The following is a 25,894-nucleotide window of genomic DNA, read 5'->3' on the forward strand; positions in this document are numbered from 1 at the left end:
GAAAAGTGGAAGCAGTGAGTGTGAGTACCGGTGAGCGCAACACAACTTCGTCTTAAGCCAATGACTTGCTTCATTTCAGCAAGTTCTCCAACATCCTCTTACTACACTCAAAAACGTCTTTGCGAGTACACTACGAGTAATAGCTACTCTCTTAAAACACCATCGAATATACAAATTACAATGTTTTTACAGACTTTTACGTGCAATCTGAGAAATTGCAGGCTTGAGACCCATATTTTAGGGATAGGTATTTGCAGCATAAAACACTCGGGAAGTGCCGTTTCCGGCCATCTGGGGGTTTGAAAAACCCCAAATTTTCTTGTACGCTCCGCGCCAACCGATGGTGGCGCTCCGCTTAGATAGTCTCTACACATTAGCCCCCCCCCGCCCAATAATTTCCCCGTTCCGCCGCGCCTGGAGGGGGCACCCCTCCCCTTAGACCCCTCCCCCAGGACGGCGATCCGTATCCACCTAAGTGCCCCCCCCATCAAATGCTGGTGCCCCCCTGTGCCCCCTCCCCCAGACTGAAAAGTCTGGTGACGCCACTGATCATATACTCTTCCACAAAAACTCTGATTTAATTTATACTCTGTTCAGTATGATAACAGATATATTGATAATCTTTGGAAACGTATATATTTGGAAACTATATCGAACTTTGGAAACTATATACAGTGGAGTGTTAGCTCAGTGGTTAACGCCGGTGCCCTTCAATCATAAGGTGCTGAGTTCGAGTCACTCAAAGATTAATGTATTGTCGTCCAGTCACAGAGTTGTTGACAATTGACAATTCATAATCATGGACGTTAAATATGAATCTAAGAGACTGACTTCGGTCAGCTTGCGGCTTTGATAAGCCAATGATGGCTTCTTCGCGAGTTCCTGCTTTGCAGGAGTATCTAAAATACATACATGTATTGATTGTGCAACAAGCTGGCCTTACTACAGCTGTTTGTACTTTCACAGAAGAAAAGTTCTTATTTTATAGCTCATGTTGCAGAATCCGGGCTGATTTCTCCCTGAGACCAACTACCTAGGCCCATGGGCGGCGATCATGGGGGGGACGGGGGGACATGTCCCCCCCAATATTTTAGGTGGGGGGATATGGTATCTAATATCCCCCCCAATATTTGGTGGCATAGTGTTTTTGAAGCATTTGTTTTGTATTTTTTTATGATATCGCTAGTAATTTCAAAATAGGAAATGCTTAGATGCAACTTACAAGGCCTGGGAAGTGCCATTTCCATTGATCTGGGAGGCATTTTCGGCCAAAATTTTCTTTTGCGCTTCGCGCCAACTTATGGTGGCGCTACGCTTAGAAAGTCTGGGTACAAGCTTTGCCCCTCCCTTGGCAAATTCCTCACAAGGCGCCTGTCTAACCGTGTCACAATTTGTTACTATATGACCGAAAGTAGTTTTTACTTCTTTTTTTTCGAAATGAATAGCTAGACGGACCGCATCCGTAATGAAATTTGGTTTGACTCTTGTGTATGAGTGTCAGTACGTACAATCATATATATGATCCACATCGATATGGATTCACTGGATTTCCATTTGCCCTGTTTCCTACAAGATTTCTAACCGCAGGTGCGTAGCCAAGGGAGGGGGGGGGGTGAAGGGTGGAAACTGCCCCTCCCCCTCAAGCATATTTTGGGGTATTTTCTATGATATCTAAGTTTGATAGTAGCCGTTATAAGAGGTTTTAATATTTGTACACCAATAATTTAACTGTGTCTGAATTTTCGAAAATTCCTTGACCAACATTCTTCATCATATTTCCCTCTACTCGTTCAATTTTGACCGGTCTGTTAGGGGTTGAGGTTTTTTTTTTATATTGGTTGTCCATAGATAGAATTTTTTGCAACATTATGGATATGTTTTGAAGTGAATTTATTATTCAAATTCTGAACAAATAATGGGCTTAATACCTTGAAAATTGGGGCTGACGGGTATTGTGGGGCGTTACGTAGAATTACCTACAAAAGCAATGATCCACAGGAGATGCAATGAGGTCGAACATGATGTGTGACTGGTGACAATCTTGAAAAAAGGTTATAAATGAAAAAAAACTTGGTTCTCAGGCAAAAGTGTACATTTGGTTGGCCATTTTCAAGCCCGAGAAGTGCCATTTCCGGTGATCTGGGGGGCTATCAAAACCAGAATTTTTCTTGTACGCTGCACGCCAACCAATGGTGGCGCTCCGCTTTGATAGTAATTCGCCTGCACCCAAGCAAATGTCCCCCCCAATATTTGAAACAGATCGCCGCCCCTGCCTAGGCCTACTAATTGCAAATTGTTTGAACAAGAAACACTTTCTTGCCTTCATAGAACCAGACAGTGTTTAAGTAACTTTCGTGTTTGCATCTATAGTGAGAGGTAGGACAATGATGATATGATGTTTGAAAGACTGCATATTAATGTAAAGGTCATCACTACATTCCCTAATGATGCTAGTAGGATAGTAGTAAGTTGAGTCTCGTCTATCCGACATGCTCAGTGATTTAACCTCCGCCACGTGATGATGCTAGCCTGCTTATAATACCCAGTAGTGACAGTTTTTCGTCGAAGGTTCTGACATTCCAAGTTATTTCATTGAAGAGTGCTTAATAAGACAATTAAATTTCTCAGCGAGAGAGAATCTTATAAGGTTATAGTACTAGGATTGGTCATATGTTAAATAAGCATGATAATGAGTGAACATCACGTGACTTTGCGACTTATTTAGAAATAAAAATTTGCCACTTTGTCAGCTGTTGAATATTTTGTTCAAAGCAAATAATTGCTTAGCCTTACAGTGGCGTCGCCAGACATTTCAATCTGGGGGGGGGGGCACGGGGGGGGGGCAACACTTAATTCGGGGGCACAATGTTTATTTGTGAATGCCGTCCTGGGGGTCTTAGGGGAGGGGTGATTAATTAAGGGTCCTTAGATGCAATCTGGTACTATATTTTGCATCTTGAAGTAACTTTATGTTCAAGAATTTCCGGGCTTAGTCTGTCCGATATTATGTTTTAATTGAGGCGGACAGTGGCGTAGGAAGGTACTTTTGAGTGGGGGGCTGAAGACTGATGGCCGGCCTGGGGGAGGGGTCTAAGAGGAGGGGGTGTCCCCCTCCCCTTTGGAATTTTTTGCATTTCCAGGTGGCCTCAGATGCAATTTGGTGCAATATAGCACACTTCAACACCCACTCCATTTTGTAAACTTAATTTTGTATTTTCACCTGGCCTTAGATGCAATTTGGTGCTCCAAATGAGATTTTTTTTCTCATTTGGAAATGAAAAAGGGGTTTTCTGACTTGCGAACCGGGGGGGGGGGGGCGGAATGATACTTCCGCCCCTCCACATTTTTCACTGGGGGGCTGGCGCCCCCCAGCCCCCCGGTTCCTACGCCCTTGGAGGCGGATAAAATAGTCATACCAAAAGTGGAAATTAACCCTTTTGGTTTGATAATGTTTTTAAATAAGAGTGTATAAAATTGAAATTCATATAGGGTAGTAGTGAAGTTTAAGCACTAGCGATTCACGCCTGGCCTCTGGGACCTTGTAAGTGAGAAAACAACTGGTTATTGTGATGGTCGGTGGGAAAGAAGTTTACTGAAGAACATAATAGTAAAACATTTCGTCCTTTGTAAAATAGTTTTTGTTTGAGTATTTTTTTAACACTTAAAAATCGCATCTGGGAGGGGGGCACGATTTGTTTGGGGGTGGGGGGGGGCACGTGCCCCCAGGCCACCACTTGGCGACGCCACTGTTAGGGAAATGTTCGATCATATAAGATACTCTGTCTATGCCGGTGGGTCACATAGCAACCGTCTTTATGTCCATCTTGATCATACCAGAGTCAGTATATACGGCTCTGGATGATATAAGGGTAGAAAGGAACTCTATTTCATATCAGAGGACGGCTCTGGATCATATATCACTAGAGCGCCATCTATTTCACTTTGTCACTCGTCAGAGCCGTAAAACGTTAGTTATAGCAGCTATCACACAAAAGTTAGTTAAAGATTTCGAACAAAGACACGCCCACAAAACGTTTTCTTTCTTTTTATGGAACGCCAAAAGGGCAATGTATTTTATTGTCTCCTTTGATGTTGTCTCCTTCGATGCTGTTGTCTAATTTAATGTTGTTGTTTACTTTTATGTTGTCTCATTTGATGTTGTTGTCTCCTTTGATGTTGTTGTCTCCCTTAATGACGTTGTCTCCTTTAATGTTGTTGTCTCCCTTGATGCCGTTGTCTACTTTAATGTTGTTGTCTACTTTAATGTTGTTGTCTACTTCAATGTTGTTGTCTACTTCAATGTTGTTGTCTCCCTTAATGACGTTGTCTCCTTTAATGTTGTTGTCTCCCTTGATGCCGTTGTCTACTTTAATGTTGTTGTCTACTTTAATGTTGTTGTCTACTTCAATGTTGTTGTCTACTTCAATGTTGTTGTCTCCCTTAATGACGTTGTCTCCTTTAATGTTGTTGTCTCCCTTGATGCCGTTGTCTACTTTTATGTTGTTGTCTACTTTAATGTTGTTGTCTACTTCAATGTTGTTGTCTACTTCAATGTTGTTGTCTCCCTTAATGACGTTGTCTCCTTTAATGTTGTTGTCTCCCTTGATGCCGTTGTCTACTTTAATGTTGTTGTCTACTTTAATGTTGTTGTCTACTTCAATGTTGTTGTCTACTTCAATGTTGTTGTCTCCTTTAATGCCGTTGCGTCCTTTAATGCCGTTGTCTACTTTAATGCCGTTGCCTCCTTTAATGCCATTGTCTACTTTAATGTTGTTGTCTACTTCAATGTTGTTGTCTCCCTTAATGACGTTGTCTCCTTTAATGTTGTTGTCTCACTTGATGCCGTTGTCTCCCTTGATGCTGTTGCCTCATTTAATGCTGTTGTTTTCTTTGATGCCGTTGCCTCCTTTAATGCCGTTGCGTCCTTTAATGCCGTTGTCTACTTTAATGCCGTTGCCTCCTTTAATGCCATTGTCTACTTTAATGTTGTTGTCTACTTCAATGTTGTTGTCTCCCTTAATGCCGTTGTCTCCTTTAATGTTGTTTTCTCCCTTGATGCCGTTGTCTCCCTTGATGCCGATGCCTCATTTATTGCTGTTGTTGTCTACTTCAGTGTTGTTTTCTCCTCTGATGCCGTTGCCTCCTTTAACGTTGTTGTCTACTTTGATGCCGTTGTCTCATTTGATGCCGTTGTCTACTTTGATGCTGACGGCGCTGTTCACCAAAAGCAGTATGGTATGACGTCAAAGTACGTAATATAACGCGCATATATGGATTGATCAGTATGTACGTGCACATAAATGTAATGGCGCAATCAAGTTCTAGCTAGATAGGCCCGGGCGCGAATAATTTTTTCCCAAACTGAACTGACACTGAAACTATTTCCTCGATTCTGATTGGCTCTCAGCGAGCCAATAGGTTTCCGTACACGTAGGTTATAAGGCTATATACAACTAGTTAACAAGTCAAAAGACACAGACATACCGTCAAATGTCTTTTTTGTGTACACTCATTGGTCTTTTACTCTAAAGTTTGTGTACCTAAGGTGGCATAATCCTATTAGAGTCTATATCCATCCGCTCGATTGTTCTCCTGTTTCAGGAAAAGTGCCAAAAAGCAGTAGGAGAACATCTTTTTTGACCTGTTATCAATCATGATCTAGTTTTTTGGTGGCTTGCATATTGAAGAGCATGAATGGAAGAACATGTGGTGAGAAAATTGGGTCGATTGAGGCAATTTTAGACCATTTAGGCCTCCCAGGAGCAGCGTAGGAAATTTGTTTACCACTGAGTGAAGAGATTTGTTTACAAGTGACGAAAACTTCCGGCTCGGATAGCAAAAAATCTACATGGTCATGATACGGAAAATTGATGGTGCCATGAAAGGCCAACTTGTCAGCTATCCGGTGATGGGTAGCGTTTAGCTAGTGAAAACTTCTATCTAGACTTAGAGACCACATTACTTTTGTGATTTAGTGTGTACGTAAATGGGGCTTTTAATGGGCGTATGCTACCCTAACGAATTGTTATTCAGTTGCAAACAGATTTTCATCTTTCTGTCTGATAATGTGACCAAGAGCAGACAACCTTTCTGGTTGGTATGAGAGGTGGTTTAACCGTATCTGAAACCACAAAGATTCGGTAAATGGGAAACTTTCCAGATGGACACTTTCCCAAACTTCAACAGCGCCCTCTTTACTCTTTTCGGCAACGCGCTTTGTATATTTATTTTGGACACATCTGTTTGTTTTTCGTTTAGCCTTATTGTCTGTATGTATCTTCTTTTTGTACTTTTCTATAGCAATCAATGGAACAAACAAAAAGTAACAGAGACCAGAGTGACTATTCTGGAAGGAAAGTTTGTGTAAAACTTTGTTGTAAATCGTTCACTGTACAATATGGCTACCCCATAGAAATTGACCTAGGAAGAATGCTGACACAGTGTATCGCCGTGTGTTGAAGCAGTGAAGCCTTGAAATTAGTGAGGGCGCTTTGCGTTGTACGGCAAAAAGCATGACCATTTGTACGTCTTCATACATATATTGTGCATTCGACTTTGAAATTGAATTTGCTTTTATCCGTGTTTTCGAAAGAGTAGATGTACTTTTCACAACAGAGCCACGTTATGGCGACCTTTGAAAACTTTCTTCTTTTTGCCTCTAATGACTCGAGCAAGTGGATAGTGTTTTATGCAACTTTTATTGTCTATAATCTCCGGATCTGAGAGGCACATGGCAAACATTTTTCTTGCTTGTATTATTTTAGTGTTCCAATCAAATAGTGTCATAGTTGTCCCTGGACAATGCTGTTAAAAAGCAACCCCCCCCCCCTCTCCCACACACACCTACTTTTGTGTAAAACTTCCATATTAGTTTGTGCATGCAGTTATCAGTTTAATGTTAATGTTTCTATGGGTTATCCACACTTAGTGTACATGTGTCATAACTGTAAATGAAATGACATGTCAGAATATCGGAAGCTATGAGAATACATACTGTACTCATCATATCCTCTATTTCTTTAGGGTTTCTTGGAAATCTAGTAGTCGCTCAGGCAAAAGGAATTTAGAATGATCGGAACGCACGACTCTCCTTTAGATTCTTGGCACTTTCTCTTCTTACAAGTATATGACTTTTCGAAGTTTATCATATAGTAATGATGATAAATAGAAACAGATGTAAATTGAAGCAGTTATATAGGGTCATGTTACCGTCGAGTAGCATATAGGGCCGGTGTACGGAGAAAAAAGGTTTGCGTCAAAAAAAGTTACCGACAAACAAAAAACAAATACATCAAAACATAAAACAAATATTTGGATTAAGAATAGTTCATACTTTTCCAGGTGTCACGTTTTCTTGCCATGAGACTGCTGATATAGCACTTACACGAAATCAATGCAAGTCGCAGTTTTTTTTTTTATATTTCTGTCGGACTAACTAATTCACAACATTCAAACAAGTTGCACGTTCGTGTGGGATGTCAACGATATCAAAAGATCACATGGTTATTCACGTGAAAGAGTTGAGAAATTGAAATGTTAACTAAGACAGGATCGCTATGTTATAACTTATCCATGCCCAGAAGCAAGTAACGAGGATCAGCGATATAGGAACCACCTGTGAGCGTGCACGTATGTAGCAAGCTGTAAGTTACCAGGGATGTGTTATTTATATATAAATGAATAAACTAATTAGATCGTCATGGAGGGGGGGGGGGGGAATTAATGAGTTTTACGTAGGCTATTGAAGTGACTTTAGTTTTGTAACATTCCGTTGTTCATCCATAAATAACACATCCCTGGGGGTATACTCTATGTCTCACGCAATTGAATCCTCAGGTGATATGCTAAATTACTATGTACGTGTTACTTATTAAAGTTAATAAGTATTCTATAGTTTCTCTTATTGTCTTACTTATTTAACCACCACGTGGTGTCTCGCTCCTTCTTCTTCTCCTTCTTCTTTTATTCTCTTTTAGCTGATAAGAAACCAAAGATGAAGTCTCGTGTTTCGGACACGAGCGTGAAGTAATCGAAACCCGATGTTTTCTACACAAATATACGATTTTGCTTTCCTTTGGTATGTTTATAAATTCAAAGTAACACCGGTGACGTCAAACATGTGCATTAATGTTCAATGTTGAATAATCGTCTAGAAATTAATGTGAGAAAAAAATAATAAAGATTAATAAAAGCTGATATGAAAGAAAAAGTAGAAAATTATATTTAGCTGTAAAACGTTCAGGTGAACGCGAGGTATACTTGTATACAATGGTCGACGATATATTAATTTATTGATATATTCGGAAATTTCAAGCTTTACCCTGCAAAAGGTGGATTAAAGAATGAACACAAATGAAGAGAATATTTGCAATATAATCTGCTAATGATATTCATTGCTGTAATGACTATAAAGATACATCCAAGCAGGGAGTTGTTATGGAACAACAACTCCATGATTCAAGGCATTATAGAGGCCCTGAGCGGATCTGCGGCCTGAGCGGATTAGAGGCCCTGAGGGGACTAGAGGCCCTGAGCGATGGACGTAATGAATCAGAGAGAAATAGAGAGGTGGGTGGAGAGAGGTGGAGAGAGATAAACAACGTTTATTTTTATTAGTAATGAAGACAATTTCAATATAACAACATATTATTCCTTTATCGCGTGCAAAGCGTTGACATCCAGACGACACGCGTTGATCAGGACGAGGTGGTATTGTTGTGTTTACTATAGTCAACTTTGAACAGAATTTTACGACGAGTGGGGGGTTTTTGCAAATCATGGCAAGACAACATGTATTACACACTATATCAGGGTCGTCACATTGGGGTTGGGGGGGTGGGGTGAGAGTGGAGATGGGGTGTATAGCACGCACAGACGTGCCAAACCGTTGGTTGTAGGACAAATGACGTTGTCAGATTTCCGGACGGATTATGAAAGTAACAACGGATCCCTTGTTTGCTCGATTGTTCATAGTTCTTTATGATAGTCCATAACGCTTGAGTTGATATAGTTGTCATTATGGGAAGTTGTCATTGCGAAAATAGATACTTTGTTTGGAATAATATACAGAAATATAATTCAAGTTACGATCATGCAAATACCGATGACACCGATGCACTATAGTCGTGGAATCGCTTCAATATGGCGGTTATTTGCCCTCATGGATAGTTACTTGACATTAACGTACTGATTTGAATGATCCATGAACTAAGTACTAATTAACCAATCTGTACGGACGGACTATTGTTTGAATTCCAAGCACTTCCATCGTGAGGAACGCGAATCGAGCACTTAACAACTGTCTTATTGCAAAGCTCGGCCTCTCGGTTAAGCTTCTGTTCGTCTCTATACGCTGCAGGATTTATCAGAGCAGAAATGAATTCTTAAAATAGAGTCAGTGAGAATAACATCACCATCACGTGCCTGTTCAGTATAACCATAGATATAGTATAAGTTAACAATTATACCGTTTGTCAAGGAATTCTATACATGTATACGTCCGATGTTTTCACCCCAAGGGCCAATATTTACATATGAATCGCACTTCTCTGGTTGTGACCTCCCGGCAGTTGACGTCAAAAACACCTCTCAAAGGAACCCTGGACCGTGAAATTTATGAATGAACCTAAGCGACAGGAGATACGCGATGACGTCTGCAGCAATATACTACATCAGGAAACCAAACTAGACAAACAGGACTGTTGGAATAAAGCTCTAATTAATCAAGACACGAAATTGTTTCCCCATTAATCTTTAAACTATACGCATCATGCAGTATATAGTCATTCTTTATTCTATAGTTATGTATATATACTCTGCCTATTTTCCAACTGATTCTCAGTCACGAGTCAGCGTGTAGAAATCGAATCTAGAAAATTTTGAAATTTTAGAAATTTGAAAAAATGGGTTAACTTTCTAACATCTTCCTTAATCAACAATCCGCTGATGTAGAGTGGATTACTTATTTTCTTATCTCGCAATCCTTGTAATGATTCCTATAATATCAAAATACCTACATGTATTTCAAACACACCGTTATAACTGCATTATCATAAACAATATAGCATGCATGCGTACCGTAACGTTGAAATTCGCCCCCACCACCCCCACCCCACACCCCCCAATAAAAGAGAATAGAAATGGATGTTGCAAATAAGCTTAGTTATAGAGTGCATGTGGCCAAGAAGATAGACATGCAATTTGTTAGTTAATAGGAACTTAATTATTAATACAATAACAGACAAACACTGTGATTGAATTATTCAGTACTTGATATAACGATCTTGGCTTCTGTTGACAACCGTGTGTACGATAAATGTACGAACCATGTAACAAGTTTAAAAGAATATACGGTAACTAAAAGAAGAGACAAATATATATGGAGACAGCAAGAATAGTGACCGAATATATCCTGTTATGTTCCCATGGCAATGACCTCGCCATATAGTGACGGTATCTACACAAAGAAGACTAAGATGCTAAAAACCTGAAGTAGCATTTCTTAGAAAAGAAATTTAAAAATTAAATGCGCATTTGCGAATGCATTCCCTGTTTTGTTGAGAAGGTTATGTCAATAGCATACGATCATTAACGGTATTGTTGTGAATCAACTAATGGCTTGCTCAAGTATATTACAAAACGGTTCTGTTAATTTCCATTGTTTTAATATAGGTCATGTACACAAGTCAGCAGGACCAGTGTGGTCGAGTGACTCGAGTCAAACCAAAGTCTTTCGCGGTCTGGCCGATAAAACGAACCCAAATATAGCCTATGCTGGTGCCGAAATGTTCTTACAATCGAACTTGATCAGTGGAACAGATCAGTTTGGATGATGGGAGGTTTTTTACCCTTTCTCGCCGATTCACTGTTACGAAAGGTGTATTTGCATCACAGCCGTACAAAAAGATATATTAGTTAATAGCGCCCTCAAATTTGCTTGCTGAATATTTGTATGGGAATCGCATTTTCAGACACGTGATGATCTTGAACAAGTTTCTCCCAGGAGGCCACCCACATTAAATGTTAATGAAATATTGCTTGTTGTGTCAAGCTGAAATTGCTTAGCAGTGGAAACTCCTTACACGTGACATCGCCTCGGGCGTACGGTCAAGTCGTTATTCGAGATGTGCTGGGGGTTGGGGTTGAGGGGTTCATTAATCAATCATTGTCTATTAACTAAGGAGAACAATGCATAAAAGGTAAGAGCGGCATGTGTGTGGGAGGGAGAGGGGGAGTGGGCGGATCCAATTAACGTATATTACGGCTATTCACTTAATTATCGGGAATATGCGGATCTTTTCTTTGTTTTATAGTGTCTCAACTGTGAATACTCAGTAATGAAAGCAATGTACTAATGACAGGAAGAATTATTACTACTTCCAATTGTCTCAGTTTATCTGCCAACAAGAAGCTATACACCTTATAGCAGCACCACAACACGATACTGTGTATCTGCCATGCCAGGTACATGCCGGTCAACTAACACAAACAGCATGATTACATTCGTAGGTACTGTGACACGTATCTAGGTTATTAAAGTGGCCATGACACGAAAATTTCAAAGTCCTATATTTTTGGGATCCATCAAAGAATGTTCTCTACACTGTTAAAAATTTCTGTAAATTTACAGTTAATTCCTGTCGATTTTTACAGAAAAAGCCGGTTTTCTATATTTACATGTAAACGTCTGTTATTTTAACAGACGTTTTCTGTACAGCAAGTGGTTTACACAAAATTGTAGTATTTTTCCCTCCAAAGAAAATTTACAGGAAAATCCTGTAAAATTTTCCAGAATATGTCAGTTTTTAATATTTACATGTAAAATCTGTGATTTTTACAGACGTTTTATGTTACAGCAAGTGGTTTACAAAAAATTGTAGTATTTTTTCCTCCAATGAAAATTTACAGGATAATTCTGTAAAATTTTCCAGAATATGTCAGTTTTTTATATTTACATGTAAACTTATGTGATTTTTACAGACGTTATATGTGTCATGTACTTTACAGAATTAGTTTTTTTTTTTTTTTTGCAATCTAATGCATGTAAATTGGAATTTGAAGAGTGTTATACGAAAATATACTTGAAGGTGGAACACGTTACCAATATACAATGGTATAGGCTACAACAAAATCCATTGTGCAGTAACATTACCGTTTGGCAAAGAAAAGAATGAAATCCAACCATGAAGCTATTACCGATAGCTCCATGATCCAACCCACAATTACCAGTTAACTTTGTCCCTACAGTCGTTTTCTGCCTTAGTGTTACATTTGAGCAACAACCCCCACCCCCGTGAGGCTCATCAATGACCCTTAATTGTCCAGCGAACGAAACCAATGTGAAAGGTAACTTTGAAGGGTCTGTAGGTCAAATATGTGAAATCTAACCATTTAGAGTTTTAGAAACGAATTATTTGTAAATGCCTAACGTGTTAACTAATGAAAACATAATTTTACAATAGATGGTACTGTTCCAATTGGTTTACCGTTTGTTTAAGGAGTATACAACTTCCGAAATCCTATCAAAACAATTACTGCTGTGAGCTGCCAAGAATACAATGCCCAGCCTTCAAGATGTAGTCTAATTTATTGTTGTTTTATGTTAACTTGTATTGTCAGTAAAACATGAACCGATGACAATTCCGTGTGCTCAATGTACGATCACTGGGTCACACACATGCAGCTATTTATAGCTAAATGGGTCACCGAACGTATCAAAATGTTGTTCAATATGTCTAGTACAGCAAATGTCATTTCATTCATCTGAACCGCCCCCCCCCCCCCCCTTCAACCCCTCCTCCCATTCGACCCAGCCGGTCTAGCTCGATTATTGGCGTCAACGTGTCTGTAACAGCTATGACGTCTCGCGCACAGGCGGGAATTCTTTTGATACATTCTGGGCGGCTGCCGTTGGCTTTCCCGGAAAACTTGGCTACAGTCCAGCATGCAGTCACATGACCCAAGTTGGCGCGCGATGTCAGAACGTCCAGTACATGCTGTGCTGTTCTGTACATTATGATTGATCGCATCTCGCATTAACGTACGTATGAAGTGTATAGATTGCACAATACAATACTACAGCGCTTCAAAGTACGTCGACACGAGAGGAAAACAACTGCCGTTGCTGTCCAGTAGGCTACGCACATTTCCACACCAGAACAGGACTTCATTGAGTACTTCGTCAGACGTGAGTGGTAAATTTATTTTAACCATATGCCACATTTGCATTATTATAATCAACAAAACAACTTTGAAAGCCTGTCATAACAAAAGGTTAGTTTATATTTTAGTTCTTACCGTAGGGCCTAGCCTAGTACTACCGTTAGTTTGCCTATAACGTAGACCAGACGAACGATAATTAAGAGTTAGACTATCACTATAGTAACACTGGCGCTGTATTAGACTACCTATCGTCACCCTACCGTGCATTTTGATATGTGCGTGTGAAGCTTAGCCTTGCTTCATGTTGTTTAGGTTAATATGATTTAAGGGTGGGTACATTGTAACTTGTAAGTTAATTGGTGCTGGTAGCCTACATACATGGATGATATTGGCTCTCATGTGGCATGTAATATGCAGTCTTTAGATTAGCCAAGGTTAATTAGACTTTTAGAACATGGCTGAATTTGAAAAGGCATAATTCATGTCTCTTTCAAATTATCAGTTTTGATAAGCTCCAATCAATAGTGAAGCAGGGCAGAAATGTACACCTGTAAAATATGCAATACACTAACAGCTACTATCCGTGGCTATGTTGATCATGTGAGTTCCCATAGGAATATACCTCGAGTGAGATTTCCATGTTGTTTTGTTAATTGTGGCTATACCCTATCAACTTTTGCTGCAATGAAGATTCATGTGACTAGGTATCACCGCCATCTTCAAAAGCAAACAGCAGTTGCAGCAAAACTTCAGTCAGTTAACCTGTCATTGATTTGTATGTATGAAATCTGTCAAAAAGAACTCACAGATCTGTCCTCGTATTTGGCACACTTAAAAGCACATATAAGAAAAGAACAAGTTGTATCTTGACCATATAAGAAGTGCAAAAGAGATTTTTCAAAAACCAGTTCATTTACAGCACATTTTACGTTGTCACAGAAACTGGGGAGCTGTAAACATTTTGGATAAATACAAACTTTCTACTCGTGAACATTGCTCTTTGGATCAAGATATACCTCTAGATACTAACTGCTTTGATGTGTCAACAGAGACTGATAGATTTGTCATTGAAAATGACATAAGCTGTGATTTCGAAAACAGTAACAATTGCCAAGGTAGGGTGCAAGAAACAGGTCAGTCTAGGCTTCAATTCCAACAAAATTTTGCCTTGTTTCTTCTGAAACTTCAGGCAAAACAACTTGTTCCATCACAAACAATTCAAATGATTGTTGAGGAGCTTCAAACTATTCACAGTTTATGTCAAAAATTGAGAGATGAGGGTTTAGCAGAAGAACGTATCAAATGTGTAGCCGATTATATGAATGAGATAGATGCATGGATTGCTATTGATACAGTAGTTGTAAAGGAAAACTCAGAACGCAGCACTGTAGAAAAGAGTAATTTACTATAAATCAGCATTCAAGTTTGTTGCTCCAATTGCAATATCACTAGGGAGAGATTCAGCACAAAAAATGCATTACTATCATTACATTCCAATCAAGGAGAGCATTCAATTGCTCCTTTCGGATGATTTTGTGTTGGGACAGTGTCAAAGTAGGCATCACAGTGAAGACTCATCTGTTCTTACTGACATAGTGGATGGTACAGTTTTTAAAAAAAAATAGTTTGTTTCAAAGTTGTGAAAGATCCTTGTCCATCATTCTCTATGAAGACTCATTTGAAATTGTAAACCCACTTGGGTCGGCAAGAATAAAACACAAAATACTAGCAATGTACTTTACACTTGGAAACACCCAACCTGAGTACAGATCTGTTGTTGATGCAATGCAGCTTGTGTTTTTTGTAAAGAAGTTGATTTTAAGGTCTTTGGGCAGCAGAAGGTTTTTGAGAGAGTGATAAATGATTTGAAAACATTAGAGGAAGTTGGAATAGAAACAAGTGACGGGGTGGTCTGGAAAGGTGCGCTGTCTTGTATATTAGGGGATAATTTAGGTTCCCATTGTATTGGGGGTTTCATTGAGAGTTTTTCAGGAACTAACATGTGCCGCTACTGTTTAATAACTTCACATGACTTCAAATGTAATGCACCATATGCTGTTGGGAAGCCTAGAACCAAGGAGGAGTATGATTCTTGCATTGCACACCTTGAAGATCATGAAGAAAATCATCATCAAGGAATTAAATTTAATTCATGTTTTAATTCTTTGAGGTATTTTCATGTGTGTGCACCTGGTTTGCCACCATGCCTGGGACATGACTTGTTTGAAGGAGTTGTTGATTACGATGTAGCCATGTTTATTCAATACTGGATTAAACAAAAACATTGGTTCACATATGCAGATTTGAATATAATGTTGGTACAGTTTAAATTTCAAGGATGCGATGCAAACAATAAACCTGCATTTGTAAATTTATCAGGTAACCGCTTAGGTGGTTTTTTTGAGGAATGGAGAGGTGAAAGAGGAGGTTAAGAAGTAAGTTACAAGAGGAGATGGAAAAATTTCTAAATAGTAAGTACATGTGATACACAGAAGTTTCTCTTATTGTCTAAGACAGTTGCTGGTACCACAAATTGAATAAGGAAACTGGTCTCATAGTACATCATTAGCATTTTTGTAATTCTCTAAAGAAAATTTTCTGGGTTAATTATTAGTATTATACATTAGATTTGAATTTTTTTTAAAGCAGTTTTCAAGTAGTGAGCAAATAGAAAACACTAGGTCAAACTAATGAAATGATACACCACATACCCAAACTAAAATATTTATCAACAAGAAAAGAGGAAACCCTTCTTTTCAATTCATATTAAACATAGAACGTACGTTCTATGTTGTTTGTAGAGTATGTTGAAGTTCATATGAGAGTATGACAAGGCTAAAGGTCACCTTGAAAAACAACCACTATGGGTTAGTATGGGGTACAGTACCTCTACTCTGGGATCATACTTGGCCCCCACTTTGGGGTCCAAATAAGCGGGCACTACGAAAATGTCTGCAGTGACCAAATAATGCCATTGACGCAACAATTTGATATGTATGAGTGTTACTTTGCCCCAAAAACACTTGTATACCAATAATCAACAAAAATTGCCCCAATAATTTCACACTTTGGCTATACTGATTGAAAGATGCAGAGAACTGTGGCAATGGCTTGCTTTCCATACAGTATAAGAATACACCTCGACAACTTAACAAACTATGAAGCACGCCTTGTCCGATGCTTATGCACAAGGTCCATATGGCATACAGTACGGTGTGTACATGTGTACAAAGCCATTGCCTACATCAACAAACAAGCAGCGGCTTAACCGAAACAGACGTGTCAGAGAATGCCCCTGTTGCCAATTGAAGATATGCTTGATTCGATAGATTGAGAGCTTGAGTGCTGCCCCTGTTTATTGTGTAAATGCTGATGTTCTGTGAGTGTCCAAAAAACTAGTACCTTAATGCAATATATGTCTGTTGTCAGGAAATAATTTATCAAGGTTGTTTATTCATTTCATATCATCTACTTTCATTGATGTGACATATTTTCATTCTTAAAGAAAAGTTGCTTGGATCAGAATCTTCACAATCATCTGAACCCGACTCTGTGGCCAGTTCACCAGGATGCAGCTGGGTGCCCAGTTCAGCAGGATCAAGTCCAGCAGCGGTAATTGCAGATTGGGCAGAGTCATTTAAAGTTGATTGGGATAAAATGCCTAAAAGCCTCACAAAATCACTCCAGAAGAAACAGAGACCCACTCCCAAAGAACGGCGTGAAATGATCAGAATATTATGCAATGACATATATAATGAAAGTTGAGTCAAGTCCAGGACGAAAGCACCTTTCTATTATTGCACAGAAGATCGTTCGTGAGTTTCCAGAACCCTTTAAAGATGACATTGAAGGACTTGTTGTTGGTAGTGGATATGCATCCCTTCTTACACAGTTGGAAAACCGTATGAGCAATCTCAATAGAGGCAAATTTCACCTAAATGTTGGTTACCCTCTGTTTGTAGAGGGTGAACAGAATGAAGCACTAACAAAGAGCGTAAACTCAGCACCTCATATGGCTGCAAAAACTGGCAACCAGAGGACCTACCTGAAGGGGAGGATCGAGACACGCAGAGAAAAAAGACAGATGACTTAAAGGTGATGCATGAACTTAACATATGGGATGACAATGAGCTTGTTTTCCTCATGAAAAATGTATTTCCAACCATCCGTGCCAAGATAAACAGTCAGCAAGTTCCTGTATGTGCTCTCCTTGATGAATATCCTTTCTTGTTTGAGGAGGTTGGGATGATGGGACATTTTGAAGACTTAGTGGGCATCAAACTGAAATCAGTTGAATTCAGAAGTTTCTGCAAGTGTCAGCAAAGAAGAAGAAGGAGGTGCAAAATATAATAGCTGATGTGGAGAGTGCTAAGAAGGAAAGTGGTGATCATTCCCCTGATGTTCCAGGACTTATTCTCCTCCTCTGCAATCACCTTGGAGATAAATGGGATGATCTTTTCTACCTTGCAAAGGTAAGAAGAAGCTACCTTTATAAATCATTAAGCTTGTGAACAGTCTCAGAATAGCACTATTTGTCTGTGTTTTTCTCTGGTTTGTTGTTCTTACACTTACAGTTATGTAGATGTATTAGTCAAGTTGATTGACTTTATAACGATTTTCCTCTGCGATGTTCACTGTTTGTAGGTCAGTTGTAATTGTTGTGTATTGGGACTCTGAAGTCCAAAGTTCAGTACATCATATGCCATCAGTTGATTAAGATCTTCCCCATTGTCATCATTTTGATTTCAGGGATGCATATTGTCCCTCAGTTTCATTTATTTTATGTTATGCTTTGGAAGATACTACTGTTTTCCCAGATGGCATCTTGAATGTTTTGTCCCACATAATAAGATAAGTATTCCAAACAATTTTAATGTTCCTACATTTACATTATGTACAGGAAACCAGTACTGTGTAGAATATTACTAAGGATCTGAAGTCAACATCCCCATGCATCATTATTCAAGGTGAGAAGCATTTGGAGGATTTTGCTCTAATATGCATTTCCTCCAGTACATATACACTGCTCTTTTTCCCCTTTTTGGTTTGGATGATAGTTGTAACCTTTGAAATTTGTGATGGTGAGTATTTGTGCATGTGTATGTATTTTACTGATGCCTACCTTGTAAACACAATTTCTCATGAAAGGAAGCTTAGATAGATTTCATAGTTGGCATGTGGGTGTACCCGATAGAGTACAAGAAGCCTATTGTTTTTGGCAAAGGTCAAAGATCATTTGGGGTCAACAGAGGTGAAACTGTGAATACTTTGTAAACATGATATCTCAAGAAGGGAATCTTGGACAGATCTCATGTGGTATGTAGGTGTGGTCACTTGAATCAACAGTGGTCAAAATTTGAGAATCTTTGATTAGAGAAACCTAGGAAGTTATATGTTGGCAAGTGTGTCAATGACACCTCATAGTGCACTGTCACCTGTGGAAGACAAAGTCATGGGTCAATCTGAGATTTAACTGGGAAAACTCTGTTACAGCATCAATTCAGCATGCATGTGTGCATTTGATGCTCAGCATGTAACATGAAACTCAAGAACTATAGCCCATTTTTGACTTCATATGTGGTAAAAACATTTTGGTTGACCATTGCAACATTTTCAATGTCATTTTTGTGTTGCTGATCTAGGGTGCCTCAGTAAATCGATATATCAGATAAACCATTTTTTCTTTCATATCCACACCGACAATATTGAAATCTGCCATCAACGAATATATCGAAATACATCCGAAACAAACCTTGAATACCGGTAAAAATAATATTGAATAAAAAATAATGACCCATTAGTGCACGCGAGTTGGAGTATATTCACGCTGCAACTGTAAAGTAGTGGTAGTCATAGCAGTGGCATTAACTTTAAATGAACATTCTCTTAATAGTTCTAATTGATATTTATTTTTTGCAGGTCCAAACATGTACACTGGAAGAAAGTTTATGTTGGCAGTAGATATGGTTATTGTTAATGACCACATTCAAACTTTTGAAAGTGCAATGATCATGCTGTTTGCAATGTTTTTCATCTTAAACATTGAGTATCCATCTGAAGGTGCAACTTTAATGGAGTTTATCCAGCGGTGAGTAGGCTGAAAGTACCCTAGTAATAGTTAACCATTGTTATTTTGTGTGGACATTCCCTTGACATGGAATGTAAGAGTGTATGCATATTATTAGCCACCTTCAAAAGATCAGCCGATCATAAAGGTACCAATATAGAAAAAAATCAACAAATTGCAGTTAACTCAACTCCTGGGCAGATCATTGAAATAAACCATACTCTGTTCTCAGTTACAGCTGATTTACTTATTTTGTACTATTTGTTGTGGTCCAAGAATAACAGCAGCTTTGGTAACCTTTTGTAAACATTGATGACCTTTACATAATTTTCACCAATGGAAAGTTAGTGTAAATAGTTGAATGGCATGTTTTATTATTTTGGAGAAGGGTGGGAATGTATGAGTTTGGTTAATTACTGAGAACACCTTCACAATTTGTTACAACTATAGGGTATCAGCTTAAACTGAACAAAATTGAAATTAAAAGAGGATTCACAAATTAGCTCTTCTTTTCAGATCATGATTTCCTAGAAAACTGTTGAATTCCAAAGGCTTGTAAATTAAGACAGGTATCCAGCTCAATTGCTTCTATCAACACCAGTGAGCACACATACAATTGGAAACTGAGTTGTGTCACATCATATTTTGACCATATCTTACTATCATGTATGTCATACTGTAGTGTAAATTTGAGACCAAAGGAAATTAATTGTTAAATGGTTTAATAATTGCTAACTTATTTGAACTTTATGATTTCACAGTTCTAATTTTTGCTCCTCTTTGCAGCTGCTTTGTTGGATTGAATCCAGAAAAGGGAAGAAAGACCCCCAAATCCAAGAAGAGCTATCCTGTCAACCCAAAAATTTTGGCTTTGGTTGGAAACCTGAAGGAATTTGAGTCAGATTGGACAGTCTAAATGCTTTTCAGGCACTTCCCATGATTCGTCACATTAGTCTGACAATTTGGTAACATTGAATTATAAATCTAGGTCACTTAGTTGATTTAAGGTGTTCCTAGTTGAGAAAATGTTAGCGAGCCTCTTGAGCCTCCTTAACTGGAACCATAGACTCTCCAGCTACAGAGAAGTCTCATTTACAAATGAACAGTTAAACATTTATACAGAGTTCAAACTATTGTGTTTTACTTTGTTGGTGGATATTTACAAGGTTTTACTTGTTGACAAACTTTTTAAAGACTATTATTTGGTGCTATTATGACACCTTTCCAATAACTCCATAAACTCTGAAACTCTTCCAAGCAGGTTCACAAATGTTAGAAAAGTTTTGAATTCATAATAGTTTCAGATGTCAAGTCATTCTGTTCATTTTGTTAATGCTATAAGCTTGATATCTAAATTATATTTTGTTGTCAAAATATAAAATCTCTATGCTAAATTTTAACATGAAATCTTTTCATAAAACTGCTCCTTCCACTCAAGCAGAAGCACAGGAATATAAGGACAACTTTTTTTAATCATTTACGGGTACAAAGGTCAAATCATTGTTTATATATCTTTTGATCAGATGATTTACAATATCTTTGGTTAACAGATTAGTTAATCTTTATTCTTACCTATTGTAACATATCCTTGTCTTTAACTTCCACTTTGAACTTTAAGGGCTAAAGAAGGTCACGAAAATTAGAAAAAGTATACAATCCTTATCAGCAATAGAGGAGTTACCACAGTTACAGGTATCAATTTTCTGTGAACATTGATATGCCCATTAAAGTGAATATGGTATATGAGCGATATATTTAATACTGCTAGAACATTTAAAAATACATGAAATGAACATAGTTGTAATAAAGTTAAGTGAAGAATAGTGAAGACACCTAAGTTTCTGTGGTTACATAATACAGTGACCTTGAGTGAACTTTGTTGTAGAGCAATGAAAGGGCAAGGAACTAGCAGGTGTCAAAGCTTAGTGTTTTATGATCAGTCAATTGTGAAAACTTTCAGTGGCTGATCCAGGATTTCCTGAAGTGGCCGAAGAGACAAATATGGCCACATACAGACTTATCAGTATATTTCCAAACAATGAAAGTATCGTCTGTATAACAAAACCTTTTCCAAAAGAAAGGCTGGGGCACCCAGCAAATACCCAGCCATCAATAAGAGATTGCCTTATGATGTTCAGTCTTATATATTACTTTTAAGGTTTTGACGTTCAAAAATATGTTTCAACAAGTTTTAACGTTGTAAATAAAAGTTTCAGAGAACAATAAGTTGTTTTTTTATTTTATAATCTCACTGATAATAGTAATTCCATCTGAAAGCCAATTTTACAGACAAAGACCTATTTATTGCAAGGAAAAAAACTATAGATAACATTAAAGACTAGACTTTACCTAAAAGAAACAGTAAATTAAAAGTCACAATACAGTTATTTTACAGAGAAAAAGACATACTGTATTTCAAGAAAAACTGTGTAAATAAGCATTTCAGACTGTCTATTTTACATAGAATGTAGTGTAAAATAACGGCCATCATATAGTAATTTACGGATGAAAACTTTTATAATGCAAAGAAAAACTGTATGAATTACGCTCTCATACTGTGTATTTAACATAGAATTCAGTGTAAAATTACGGTCGTCGTACAGTAATTTTACGGACAAAGACTTTTATAATGCAAAATAAAAACTGTATAATAACAGTTTTAGACTGTTTATTTTACATAGAATATGGTGTAAAATAACGGTTGACGTACAGTGATTTTACGGACAGAAACTGTTATAATTGGGGGAAAAACTGTGTAAATAACAGTTTCAGACTGTTTATTTTACATATAATATGGTGTAAAATAACGGTTGACGTACAGTAATTTTACGGACAGAAACTGTTATAATTGGGGGAAAAAACTATAAATAACAGTTTCAGACTGTTTATTTTACATAGAATATGGTGTAAAATAACGGTCGTCGTACAGTAAGTTTACGGACAAAAACTGTTATAATGAAAGAAATAAACTGTATTAATAACAGTTTTAGACTGTTTATTTTACATAGATTATCTGCAGTTGGAAATAACAGACATTTCCTGGAAACTCTGCTGCCAGAGAAATTCTGTATTTTAACAGAATTTTTTTTAACAGTGTAGAACATGTATCAACCAATCTGCCAGTTTAAAACTTGATTTTTCAAGTCGAAAATTGAGAATGAATTTACCCTTTTCGGCGTTTGAAACTTTGTTTACTCGAAAATATTCCGATTCGCATGACGTCATGTGACGTCACGTTTTGAACACATTTCGCTGCTTCGCTGCTTTACGATCCTCCGAACATACCATTCACGTACACAGTAGACAAGTACACATACCACTAGCAGTTACTAAACAAAACACCGATCACAAGTGCGATATCAAATCAAAATTTCCTGTGAAATGGCGGATCCAGAACCAATTGCGGCAACCGAAGTTCAAAGTGATAATGGTTCTTCACTAGGCAGTGAAATTGGGCTATAATTGGAGTGCCCTTTCTCATATTCGAAGCAGAGAGTGAAGGCGATGATCATTCCAATATTGAACCGAACGTTGAGGGTGGAGCGGAGGTGTTAGAACCGTATCAGTTCGAGCCTGTTAAACGAGCCGAAATTGAAGCTCCACAACATATCGAAGAGGAAATCCGTTCGAAACCATTGCAAGGAACATACAACGTGGTAAGAATTTATTAACGAAGCATTTAAAAACAAAATCCAGTCCATTTTGTGCATGTGTTGTTGGAATTCGCGGAACACCCTAAACCGTATTGTGCGTTGTGTTACGGTAACTTACAACCCATATGTAGAGTGTGTAGTACTAGTAGGGTTGGTTGCATACTGAAAGTTTGGCTCGGGGATGTAAGTTGCATTATGCAGCCATGCTAGGTAGGCATATGTGTTGTTTCATACTCATTATTACTTGGCTAGTACTTTGGCCTAGAGTTTTGCAAATCAATTTTCTGAAACAAAAGAATGTTTCATGATACATGGAAGGTGTAAAATCACAACAAATGTAACCATAACTGTACATTGTATGCCTGCTTGATATTGTGGACATCATGGCCAACATTAATACATTTTGAACTTTCATAAATTTTTTCCCAGGCAGTACAGATACATAGCCTATGGTCAACAGTTTCAATGATACTTGGGGTTCCTAGCAAGACACGTCAGGGTTGTGCTACCATCATGTGCAGTCCAAAGGATCAGAAGTGATTTTCCAGCCAATGGTCATTACACTTGATTCAAGTTGACAGGAGAAAACTCATTGTATAGGAAGCCTTGGTTGAGAAATTCCTCCAGAAACACCTTTTCTAAACTACGATTGTGTTGGATTATCAATCCGTCAGGGTTCCCTCAGTGTTGATATATTGAAATTCAAGACTTTTAATTCAGGATGAAAAGGTTATTTTCCATACCCAACATCAACAATGAAAGAAAAGGCATGTTTTGAAGCATTTGGACACAAGTATTGGCGTGACCGTGATGTCATATAATATGTGCATAAGGGAACGGGCATTGACCTTTTAAGGGGCATTTACCTCCCAGACGTTTGATTCGTACCTTTAATCTGGAAGCCAAAATATCCATATCACCAATGATATTTGACAGAAAAGTCATAATAAAGACCAATGGAGGCAGCAGAACTCTTGAATGTTTAGACTTTGTTTCTTCAGCAGCAGTTGGTTTGTTTTGTAGTCTTTCTTCAAAAACTCAGCTGTACACACTGTTAATGGCCTTCGATTGTTTTAATGCGTGTGATGCTGTGTTTCACATTGCCCATCAGTGTTGTACGTGTCGTCGTGCTTGTGTAACATTTTTGCATGTGAGTTACTTCGTGCAGTGTTTCTTGGTTTAAATAACCCTTTATTGTATTTGCTTCTGGATTATTCTAATTAATTTGTCATAACAACGATTGATAGCGATGGACATGCAACTGCTTTGTAGGCTTAAAGCCAAAAAATTCATGTAAGTTGTTTTCTTTTAACCTCCTTTGCTGTCACAAATTACATTAGTGTAATTTAAGAATGATAATGTTTATGGAAAGTACAGTTTTACTTTTATGTCATATAATACAATGATTGTTGTTAATGTTAGTTCAGATTGTCCAGAATGACTGTCTAGAACTGATATTGAATAAATTTTGTTCAATGATTTAACACTTGAACTATGTGGTGTGAATTTTTGGCTCTGTGACTTTAAAATAAATCGCTTTGAGATTTAATTAAATACCCTTTGGAATAAAATCTTTTTACCTACCTATTTTGACCCATCCCCATTACCCCCACTCCCTCCACAACATAAAAAATGGTTTTCCTGGAATAGGAATATTTTATTATTGCTATAACTAACTGATCCAGCATATTCCAGAAATAAATTGGGGCACTGAGATTTGTTCACAAGAAGATGTAACCCATCGCTTCTGAAGCTAACCTCATAGCTTATTAGTATACAATAGAGCAATGAAGGGGGTGTTAATTTAGATGATTACAGTAAAATCTCTTCGTCTATTGCGACTTCAGTGTAGTAACGCTAATACTATAGTACTACTAGTGCTCGGCGCGCTACCTCCTAAGGATCGCCACTTGCCCCATTGGAGGTTTCCTGTTCCCCGATCTGGTCTTCAGAGTAGTTTTTTGTGGATTACTTGACAGAAGAATGACTCTTTTATGTCGAACCGTTAAAGTCCATTTGTTTTATTTCATAACAAAAAGGAGGGATCGTAGTATGCTTCCGTGATGTGTTCGCTTCATTCGGAGCTGCATACTGGCTAGGCCCAGTGAAATCGGCGCTGGTGTTGTGCACTAACTTGGTCATAATCGCCGTGTTTTTTTCGTCCTTCAGCCATGGATGAAGGCTTATTGCATGGGTAATGATATTATGCAGCCCCCAACAACACCACGGACCGGCATTTCTCTCGGATAGTTTACAACAGTTGTAAAACAAACTTGAAATTTCTAACGATATATCGTAATACAGTGGTTGTTCTCTCAGTGTAAATGTGCGTGTACTGTATATGGAACGGTATGATCGTCGCGCATCCGATACATGCCTGGGCTTTGCACGTGTGTTCCTAACATGACGTCATCATTGTCTTGTTGTGAAATCGCATTCTCAGATATCTATTTTCGGATGCGAATATTAAAACGTTAATTACTAATTAGTCCTTGAGGTTTTCAAGGTGTTGAGGATAGTTTTGAACATAGATTTTCTCATAGATTCAGAGGAAGTTACTCTCGATGAGTTGGATTTTTCGTGTCATGGCCTCTTTAACGTATAGGTAGCTAAACGGGAGATTGGTTCATATTATTACCCTGTGATTACTATCCTTGGTACAGGAATTAGTTTTACCCGGGAATCTGTGGTCAAAGGAGAAAGAGCAAGCGGTTGAGACCAATATTTCAATATTAAGGTTCCCCCACCTTCACTGCGGTTACCAGCACCTGTAAACTGTAAATTATCACGCATTGTTAGGTCACATACAGTAAAACGTCAATTGAAATGCAGGGGTTAAACTGTTTTACCTCCTACCCATGCATATATACACTGCTTGCTTGTCAAAGCAACAAACGTCACGGTACGTCGATATATGCATGTCAAAAGTACGTAATGTAATTTTTGTAGTGCGCGTGCGTGCTACAATATTGACATTACCGGCCAAGTGAAACGTTACCTACATGACTCTGCA

The 25,894-nt window shown here is 38.2% G+C and overlaps 1 long non-coding RNA gene across 2 annotated transcripts; it reads left to right on the top strand.

The window, feature by feature from the left end:
• The first annotated feature begins 12,834 nt into the window (after window positions 1-12,834).
• On the top strand, window positions 12,835-21,454 carry LOC139979805 (uncharacterized). Of its 2 annotated transcripts, none has more exons than XR_011797339.1 (5): window positions 12,835-13,272; window positions 16,667-17,633; window positions 18,062-18,128; window positions 19,081-19,249; window positions 20,015-21,454. It is a non-coding gene; the product is annotated as an uncharacterized lncRNA (long non-coding RNA). The 2 variants fall into 2 exon arrangements; XR_011797338.1 differs by having other exon boundaries at window positions 12,839-13,186.
• Window positions 21,455-25,894: the final 4,440 nt, after the last annotated feature.

The sequence above is a fragment of the Apostichopus japonicus genome, chromosome 14, assembly GCF_037975245.1.
Source record: "Apostichopus japonicus isolate 1M-3 chromosome 14, ASM3797524v1, whole genome shotgun sequence".
NCBI classification, from domain to species: Eukaryota; Metazoa; Echinodermata; class Holothuroidea; order Aspidochirotida; family Stichopodidae; genus Apostichopus; species Apostichopus japonicus.